A 9,942-nucleotide genomic window follows, 5' to 3' on the forward strand; every position below is an offset into this window, starting at 1 on the left:
CGTACCTTCTTCAAAGGACGAACAAAGGAATTCGTAATTCACGTTGGCCGGGCTCGAGCTATGCCACCGACTTCCGGACACTCCCACCTATCATTCAACAAGAAAGTTTTACGCGGGGCGCGGGCATCCGTTTTAAAAGCAACTATACTTCCGAGTTTCGATACAAGGTACGCTTTTACGGCCCATATATTAAAACAACGGTCGGCCGGTTGGATGATTGGCGCGATAACTTGTGCCATTATTCGAGCATTAACATTTCTTTTTCCTTTTTATTTATAGACACCTTTCACTCACCGCTACGTTCATCGTTAATATTCTCTTTCTTGAAATATGATTGTTATATATATATATGGTTGTAAAGTTTGAAGTAGTTTGCAAAAACTGTTAATTAAATTTCTTTGAACGTTTATGAGGTGGAGTGATTTATAATTTGGATATATTTTTATATTTGCAAGTCTGATAATCTGATCGACTTTTTTTTTTTAGTAAAAAAATATATATTCTTTCAAGCACTGATGCAAAACATGTAAATAATATGTAAATAAAATCGTGTAAATATCGAGGTTGATTTAAGCTTGCGAAGAGTTTAAATCCTCGATAACGCTTTTGTAGCTTTCCGTTTGTATGTACAAGCGTTGTCACGAGCCGAGTTAGAAAAGTTTAGGCTGGAATTTAGAAATATTACTTCTTTCAAGTTCTCTCTCTTTCTCTGTTTCTCGCGCGCTATAAAATGGTGGCGCCACCACTCCGAGACACCGAGACATTTATCTACACAAAGGAGAAGTTTTCATCGCGTGCACGTAGCAATAGTTTTTCTTCTCTTTATTATTGCGACGAAACCATGGTAAAGAGGGACCCCATGTTTTCTTACGTTCATGTAACGTTTAATTATATACAAAATATTATAGAGGGCGAGATATCGTTGTACATATTTATTGTAAAAGGATAATAAGGTAAATTGAACGTTGGTTAACGGTGTAGCGGTTATAATTAGAAAGCCGATATAATGAGCTTAAAACTTGAAATTCTTTTCGCGTTTTTTCTTACTTTTTTAGAAAAGTAACTAAAACAGGTCTTCGCTTACAGCCGTTAATTACACGTTCACGTATATATATATATGTGTGTCTGATAAAAATTAAAAAAAAAATCTTCAGCAAGATTCAAAGAGAAATAAAAAAAAAAAGATTCTTCGTTCAATTCGATTTCAATATAATTTTCGAGGGATAAAAATCTTACTTGATATATGTAACAAGGAAAATGATCTTGTCCAGAAATTTCTATTTATTTCACTCCAAGATGTTTCCAAGATGCGAATTAAAAAGATCGTGAAAACTCTTTGTGATATTGAGACACAAGGTACATTTACAAAGCCACGGCTAACGATGTTTAATGGTAAACTCGTAGTTATGCAGTTGATTTCACATAATGCCACGTTAGCCGCAATATGGAAATCTGTGCTGCGTGAGGATAATACCCTATCATATTGTGAGTGCCGCATAATATCATATTGCGATACATTACGACGCAGGTACGTGTGGGTGTATAGGTGGTACATATCGGCCGGCCTGTTCAACCCTCTCCTTTCTTTATCCAACCATTTTTTTATTCCTACTCTTATTTTCAATCCTCAGCTTTCATATTTCTCTCTGTCTCTCTCTCTCTTTCTTCTTTAATCATTCTCGACAAATAGAATAAGACGTTTGTTCAGACTATCATTAAGAGTTTAAATAATTGCCAGATTTAAAGACAGTTATAATTAGAACAAGGACAGTAAATGGACAAACGAGTATATTATATATCAGTCATATTCAACTATCTCCTTTTCTCATCTACTCCATTTTCTTATTCTTATTCTTATTTTCAATCCTTATCCCAGCTTTCATATTTCTCTCTCTCTCTCTCTTTCTTCTCATTTAATTATACTCGACAAATGGAATAAGACATTTGTTCAGACTATCATTAAGGGTTTAAATAATTGCCAGATTTAAAGACAGTTATAATTAGAACAGGAACAGTAAATGAACAAACGAGTATATTATTCATCTGTCATATTCAAGTTCAACTGTCTCTTTTCCTCATCTCCATTTTCTTATTCTTATTCTTATTTTCAATCCTTATCCCAGCTTTCATATTTCTCTCTCTCTCTCTCTTTCTTCTCATTTAATTATACTCGACAAATGGAATAAGACATTTGTTCAGACTATCATTAAGGGTTTAAATAATTGCCAGATTTAAAGACAGTTATAATTAGAACAGGGACAATAAATGAACAAACGAGTATATTATACATCTGTCATATTCAAGTTCAACTGTCTCTTTTCCTCATCTCCATTTTCTTATTCTTATTCTTATTTTCCATCCTTATCCCAGCTTTCATATTTCTCTCTCTCTCTCTCTTTCTTCTCATTTAATTATACTCGACAAATGGAATAAGACATTTGTTCAGACTATCATTAAGGGTTTAAATAATTGCCAGATTTAAAGACAGTTATAATTAGAACAGGGACAATAAATGAACAAACGAGTATATTATACATCTGTCATATTCAAGTTCAACTGTCTCTTTTCCTCATCTCCATTTTCTTATTCTTATTTTCAATCCTTGTTCCAGCTTTCATATTTTCTCTTTCTCTCTCTTCTCGTTTAATCATTCTCGACAAATGAAATAAGATGTTTGTTCAGACTATCATTAAGGGCTTAAATAATTGACAGATTTTGTGATAATAAATGGACAAACGAATATATCATACACCAGTCATATTCAAATTCAATTGTCTCCTTTCCTCATTTACTCCATTTCTTATTCTTAATCTTATTTCCTTATCCCAGCTTTCATATTTCTTTCTCTCTCTCTTTCTTCTCGTTTAATCATTCTCGACAAATGGAATAAGATGTTCAGACTATCATTAAGGGTTTAAATAATTGCCAGATTTAAAGACAGTTATAATTAGAACAGGAACAGTAAATGGACAAACGAGTATATTATACATCTGTCATATTCAAGTTCAACTGTCTCCTTTCCTTATCTACTCTATTTTCTTATTCTTATTCTTATTTTCAATTCTTATTCTAGCTTTCATATTTTTTCTCTCTCTCTTCTCATTTAATCGTTCTCGACAAATGAAATAAGACGTTTGTCCAGACTATCATTAAGGGGTTAAATAATTGCCAGATTTAAAGACAATTGTGATCAGATAAACGGAACAGGGACATTAAATGGGCAAACGAGTATATCATACACCAGTCATATTCAGACAAGTGGTATACGGCGTAACGGCCTGGACAAGTGGCATAGATCAATAATTTCCAGGCGAAGTGGTGTAAGACATTGTCGTGTTTCGACAAGTGGAATAGAGTTATGATTGGATTCGTGGTAGTTTAATCAGTCGGCTAATTGCAACTGTTATAAATAATGACTGGTTGACCGCACAGTTTTGTTTCGAATTAGCCAGTTAATTCTTCCCTCCTTCTTTCAAACTCGAGTTACAATTCGGCGACAAGGGAGGATGGAGGGGGGAGAGGGTGCTCGAGAAGCGACGGTGAGCGGCTAGACGTGAAATAAAAGAATCTCTTTTGAACAATTAGCTTCAGGGAGGTATAAATATTGAGACAGCATTAACCGGAGAACTTTCTTTGGCGAAATATCACGCGAAATATAATCAAAGGAAGAGGGAATTGAAGAGGCGCCATCTTCTTTTTGTCGTCTTCTCCCCCTCCCCCTCTCTTTCTCCGTCGTGTAAATAAAAGATAAATTAGTTTCTGATCCCGTTCTCTAGTTATAGCGTTAATCAAAGAAACTCGAACACAACAAGCCTTTCCTCGATTTGCCTTCCTCCCTTTCCGTTCCAAGATTCGGCAACGTGCAAATTTTTTCGCTATGGAAAAGTTGATATATTTAGTTTTAAAAAGAAAAAAAAAAGTGAACATCGATATTTCTATTCTCGAGAACAGAATCGTTTCTTTTTACTATTTATGATTCTTGTTATGATTTCGATGACATTTCACGTTCGCATAAAGGATAACCTTCATCCTTTTGATCATTAACTGATACATTAACAATATCCATTATCGTTAATACGCGTATTGAAATTTCTAACGTTCTAATTAATAATCTCTCGTTTAATTGATTAGGTGTAACGAATATAAAAGGAAGCAGTTACATTTCGGTCGGATTAATTTTGATAATCCTATATAACGTATATAACGTGCTTTAATTACTACAAATAATATTATTAACACAGATTATTAAATCGTCCAGATTAATTAACTTGCCGACAGATTAAACAATTCCGTTCGAACGCCAGATGGCGTAATTGAACGATGTAATATCAAATTAATGGAGCGCCACGAACAATGAAAATTCATCGAATCGTCAAATCATTACGTGTTGCGCGTTTTAATAAAAATTTTAATCTAGCACCACGTATGCGCATCCGCGCATACATCAAGCCGGAAATTCAATACGTATCACCGAGTTCGATATCTTCGATATCCAGTGAGCGAACGTCGGAGTTTCGTGCCGCGCGAAGACAATTTTTTCGATATAAAAAATAAATTTTAAATATCCATTGGAATTTGCGAATAATTAATCAATTATCGATGCAATATTCCGCTCGAAAATTAATAGGGTTAAAGCAGGGACGGAAAAGTTAATCTCTAATTTCGAGAATAGACATTTCGTATCTATCTTAAATGTCGAAATAAAATTTAAAATTGGGATTATCCGTTCCTTTTTTTTCTTTTCTTTTTTTTTCTTTTTTTTGATAGCTTGTAACATTCCGTAATAACTTCGTATAGCCTACATTATACGAAGTTATACGACGACAAATAGAATAAGACATTTGTTCAGACTATCATTAAGGGCGTAATAACTTCGTATAGCCTACATTATACGAAGTTATACGACGACAAATAGAATAAGACATTTGTTCAGACTATCATTAAGGGCGTAATAACTTCGTAAAGCAAACTTTATAAGAAGTTATACCTCCTTTTTTTTCTTTTCTTTTTTTTTTTTTTTTTGATAGCTTGTAACATTCCAACGTCCATCTGCGTGCGAGATCCGTATGAAATCTGGTCGATCGTTAAAATTCGATAACAGAATCCTTGGAGAGGATCTAGAATTTTAATTTCGATCCGAAGCAGGAAACTACTGATGAAAAAATTGAAACCCACCACGATGGCACGGACATCGACACTTTGCAAAGATTGGAAAAATATCGATACTTGGAAAATGAATTCTGTATGAACATAAAGAGTTGTCGATAAAGAGTTGTCCATTTATGTTTTATTGCAAAAATTGGACCGGTCCCCTTTTAATCGCATTTCGACTTTCAAAAAAGAAAGAAAAGTGAATCCCTCGCGACGAAAATGAAAACTTTCGCCTCGACTCGATATTCGAAAAATCGAAATTTATTAAAAAGAAGAAGAAGAAAATCAAAATTTACAGAAAAAAAATAAATAACTCCCCACGATCAAATTAATCCCAAATTAATTAATCCCCTTATACTCGAAACTAACTCCAACTACGCTACATCACTTACGAAATAACGCGATACTATATTAAGTGGTGGGTAACGAGTTTTAACAGGTGGTTTTCTCCCTTGAAAACCTAGTATCCGTACGTAACCCGCGTCTAGATCTATACGTATACGTATCCATACCACGTTGCCGAGAAACTACTCGTCAAACTTTAGATCCGGTCGGACACGGGCCGGTGAAGAGAGGGAAAAACGTTGTTCCCGGCCAACTTCCACCTATTATCTTCAAATACCATTTAACATGCAAAATCCTGAGTTTCAATCGAATTTCAATTAAAGCATAGGATGGATGTAACTCTCCTCCCCTCCCCTAACTTTTACACGCGCAAATTTTCTCCCGATACTTATAGTTTTCCTCCTGTTTAGAACAGAGATTCTCGTTTCTCGTTTCGAAGAACGATTTCGATATTGAAAAAAGAAAAAAAGGAAAAAAATCTCTCCTCCTTTTCACCTCCCTCCCTTCCCTTTTCTTCGTGAAACGACCGAAATTTCGTCGAACGAATAATTTCTCTTAACAAACGACGAATAAACTATATAACGAATCGTTAATAAACGCGACACGATGAAATTGCACGCGCGTGAACCGACATGCATGCGGATCTCCCCCACGAGAGGGGGAGGAGGAAGAAAGTGCACGATGATAACGCGTGGTATTTTTCTTCTTTTTCTCCTCCTCCCCCCGAAAATGATCGGAAACTTGAAATTACTATTCGTGAGGGGAAAACAAGAGAGGGAGAGGGGAGGACTGCGCCTAAGCATTTCTTCGAAGCGGCACCGCCACGAGAGACTTTACGAGACTTAATATCGGTGTTTCGACGATAATTCCACCTCTCCCTCCCACGCCACCCTCCCTCGAACGTATTTCCACGTATACCTAAAAATCCTTGCCCCCGATAAGCCGCAATTCCACGCGCGCCACGGGCGTGTAGACGTGTCGTGACAAATCGTGATTGCAGCAATCGGGTGAAACGGGCGCAGAGATCCCCCTCCTGCCCGCGAGTCGAGCCAAGTGTTAATCTTCCAAGGAAGGAAGATTTCTTTTGCGTCTTCTGTGCAATGAAGCGAGATGAAGGAAAGTCGACGAGAAAGAGAGAAGGAGAGAGAAGGAAGCGAGAAACCTTCATCGACTGTATGAATAATAATCTCGTCGTAATAATTGTTAAGAGTTTATCCTGACGAAAAAGGAGGGAGGAAGAAGAAGAAGGGAAAAAAAATACGCCGGCGAACTTCTCCCCCCTTGGGTAAGGGGGTAAAAACCACCCCAGCATATGAACACGCGCGCACACACACGCACACTCCCGGGGGTGCGATATTCATATGAATGAGCGGGCAGTCAAAGTGATAAGATATAAGTCGACGGCACGGCTATTTGCATAATGTAGGCCCTCGTTATGTACGCCCATTAACCTCCGCGCCCCTTGTGCCCCATCGTCTTCCACGGCGACCACTCCGCTGATCATTTTCCACGAGCGGGACACTCGAACGAGGAATTAACACAGCCGGTAACATCCCCCCCTCTGGATCACCCCCTTTAACGTAATAACGTTTCATAACGTGTTAAAGGAGGGGGTTGATGCGGAGGAGGATGCTTTACGACTCGGTTAAATTGCTCTGCTTTCTTTAGCGTGTGGTGTGAAATTTTTGTTCCCTTTGAGTCGATATTCTCACGTTTCGAGGATGTGAATAATTTTGATTCTGAAAGAATTTTATAAAAATTCTGGGTTTTATATATAAATTTGTAGATTTAAAATATTGTGATTGGAAATCACTTGCTTTCGCGGAAGAAATTCTCACGTTTGAAGGATGTGAATAATTTTGATTCTGAAAGAATTTTATAAAAATTCTGGGTTTTATATATAAATTTGTAGATTTAAAATATTGTGATTGGAAATCACTTGCTTTCGCGGAAGAAATTCTCACGTTTGAAGGATGTGAATAATTTTGATTCTGAAAGAATTTTATAAAAATTCTGGGTTTTATATATAAATTTGTAGATTTAAAATAATTGTATTTCTTGGAAATCACTTACTTTCGAGGAAGAAATTCCACGTAGAAGGGATGGATAAAATAATTTCTTTACGAAAGGAGGACACGTATTGTTTTTTTATTCCCCTTGCATGCCCTTCTCCTCTAACTGAGTTTGTTGCGCTCATATTTATTTAATCCTTGAAAAGCCCCGGGCGTTGTCGTGTCCTATCAAATATTTGTTTCCATTCCAATTTCATTTTCCACGGTTTATTCGTATTTGACAAATGATCGTAACATTTGCCGTCATCTTATCGAGAAAAAAAATATCGATTTCACCATTCTTCGCCCATTTCAAATCATCCTTCGCTCTTCCCCGCGATATTTCAACAGATTTATTCAAAAATTTTTGTTCGTCTGATTTGAAATTTGGGAAAATGACGATCACCTCGTACGAAATTGTTCAACAAATATCTTCTTCCATACATCTTCGATTAACTTAACTTGTCAATCCACTCTAATCCGATCCGCCTTTTTTCCTCAACTAGCAAATTAACAACAAGTTCGTGGCAATTTTGCAAAAATTAATACATGCCCGGGTTTATTCGTACGTACGTATGTACAATGGAAGAAATGTTCTGAGAAATGTTCGTCGTGCATATATACGAACGTGTATAGTTTAGAAGCGGAGATAATGTCCGAGTTTGTGCGCAACGTTTCCTGGGGGGAAACAATCGGGACGATACAATCTAATTTCTGGGCGTAGAACTTTGCTTTAATCTCAAAATTCCCGCCACGGAGAAACAATATTTTCCACCGTCTAATAGACACTTTTATCTGTCCTCGAACCTCGACAATTGTTCACGCGCGAACAGAGTGCATACATTTTCCACCACCAGCACTTCCCTGCCCCCCTTGTTTCGTGATTCGAAACGATAACGTCTTTAATTAGATTTGAAAATTATCCGTGAGAATAATTTTCTTCTTTCTTTCGATTTCGAAAAATTCTTTCGCGAGTTAATATTTTTATAAAAAAAAAAAAAAAAGAAGAAGAAGAAGAATGGTATAATAATATTAATAATAATAATAATAATAATGAAAATCATTTTATATCGGATTTGTATCTCGAAATTTTATACGTGGAAACTGCAAAGATCCATTACAGTCCATAAAAGCGTGTTAAATATTAAACCGAAATCTGTTAACAATGGCAGTTTTAAACATTAACAATATTTTTCTCGATACTCAACAGATATTTGCAACATCGAAGCAAAGCGATATATTTAAATTTTGAATAACATGATTGGTCCATGGTATAAATTAAAAAAGTTAGCAACTAGAGATGGTAAATTGCGGAATACTTTATTTTAAAGCTGTTATTTTTTTTTTCTTTCTTTTTTTTTTTTATCTATTAATCTAATTTAAAGTAAAGTTAGAATTTCGTTTCGAAATTTTGTTCGATAAAACGGTTCGATAAAAACAAATTAATTAATTAAAGTTAGGATAAACGCGCAACTTCTATGCAATATTATATATTCCAAAGGAAAAGAGTGCATCTTTTAATGCATATCATACTTATGGATATTTGTTCAGAATCGAGTATCGACGATAAATATTGTAAATCAATTTCTACGAATGTTTACACATTCTAATTTCGACGTGAAATTATGTCAGATACGTAACGTATTTATATTTATTCATACCCGTATCTCATCAAGAACAAATGCGTTTTATACAAATCCAACATAAATGAAAATTTCATAAATTTATACGCTACGTATTTATTTTAATTATTATTTTACCGTTTCACGGAATCCGCAAAAAAAAGAAAAAAAAAAAAGAAAAATACTAGACTCTCCTTTAATTATTTATTAAAGGGATTGCGAAACAAAGTTTGCCACGTTTAAAGAACGCGCAAGAAAAAATGGTACAAACCCTTTCAAAGTGGGCCTTTGACGCATCATTTACATTCGTGCTCAAAGTGTTAGCAAATGCGATGAAAAATATAAAACATTCCAGAGATGTGCTCTCAACATTGACGTCACACAACGAATCGATGCGTATAATACACATATCCGCGTATGTACTTTACCATTCCTCGTATGTAACCGACAAACGAATAATTTTTACTCGAATAAAAATATATATATATGTATATTTTATAAAAATCGAGTTACCTTATATCATTCGTGAGACGTAGTTTCCCACGTTTGGAGCGTAGTTAATAATCGACCGTCGTGTTGATAACGCGCCCCACTACTGATAAGTAAACAAAAAGGCTCCGGTGGATCGGAACTTCGAAACGATTCGGAACGACTCGGGCAAAGTCGAGCGCCGTTCGGGATTCCGCGTCTCGATTCCCGTTTCGGCTCGAGTCGGCAATAATCGGGCACGATCGGCTAGCGAATACCTTGTTCGCGTCCCCTTCGCGAACCGA

General features: G+C 35.9%; 1 protein-coding gene across 1 annotated transcript in view; it reads right to left on the bottom strand.

The window, feature by feature from the left end:
- The window catches only part of LOC102680502 (lachesin-like), a 122,807-nt gene extending 112,947 nt beyond the window's left edge, over positions 1-9,860 (bottom strand). The window contains exon 1 of the mRNA XM_031508174.1: positions 9,683-9,860. The gene's annotated coding sequence lies outside the window, so the exon portion shown is untranslated. The remainder of the gene's footprint in view (positions 1-9,682) is intronic.
- Positions 9,861-9,942: the final 82 nt, after the last annotated feature.

The sequence above is a fragment of the Apis dorsata genome, unplaced genomic scaffold (assembly GCF_000469605.1).
Source record: "Apis dorsata unplaced genomic scaffold, Apis dorsata 1.3 scaffold_77, whole genome shotgun sequence".
NCBI lineage: Eukaryota > Metazoa > Arthropoda > Insecta > Hymenoptera > Apidae > Apis > Apis dorsata.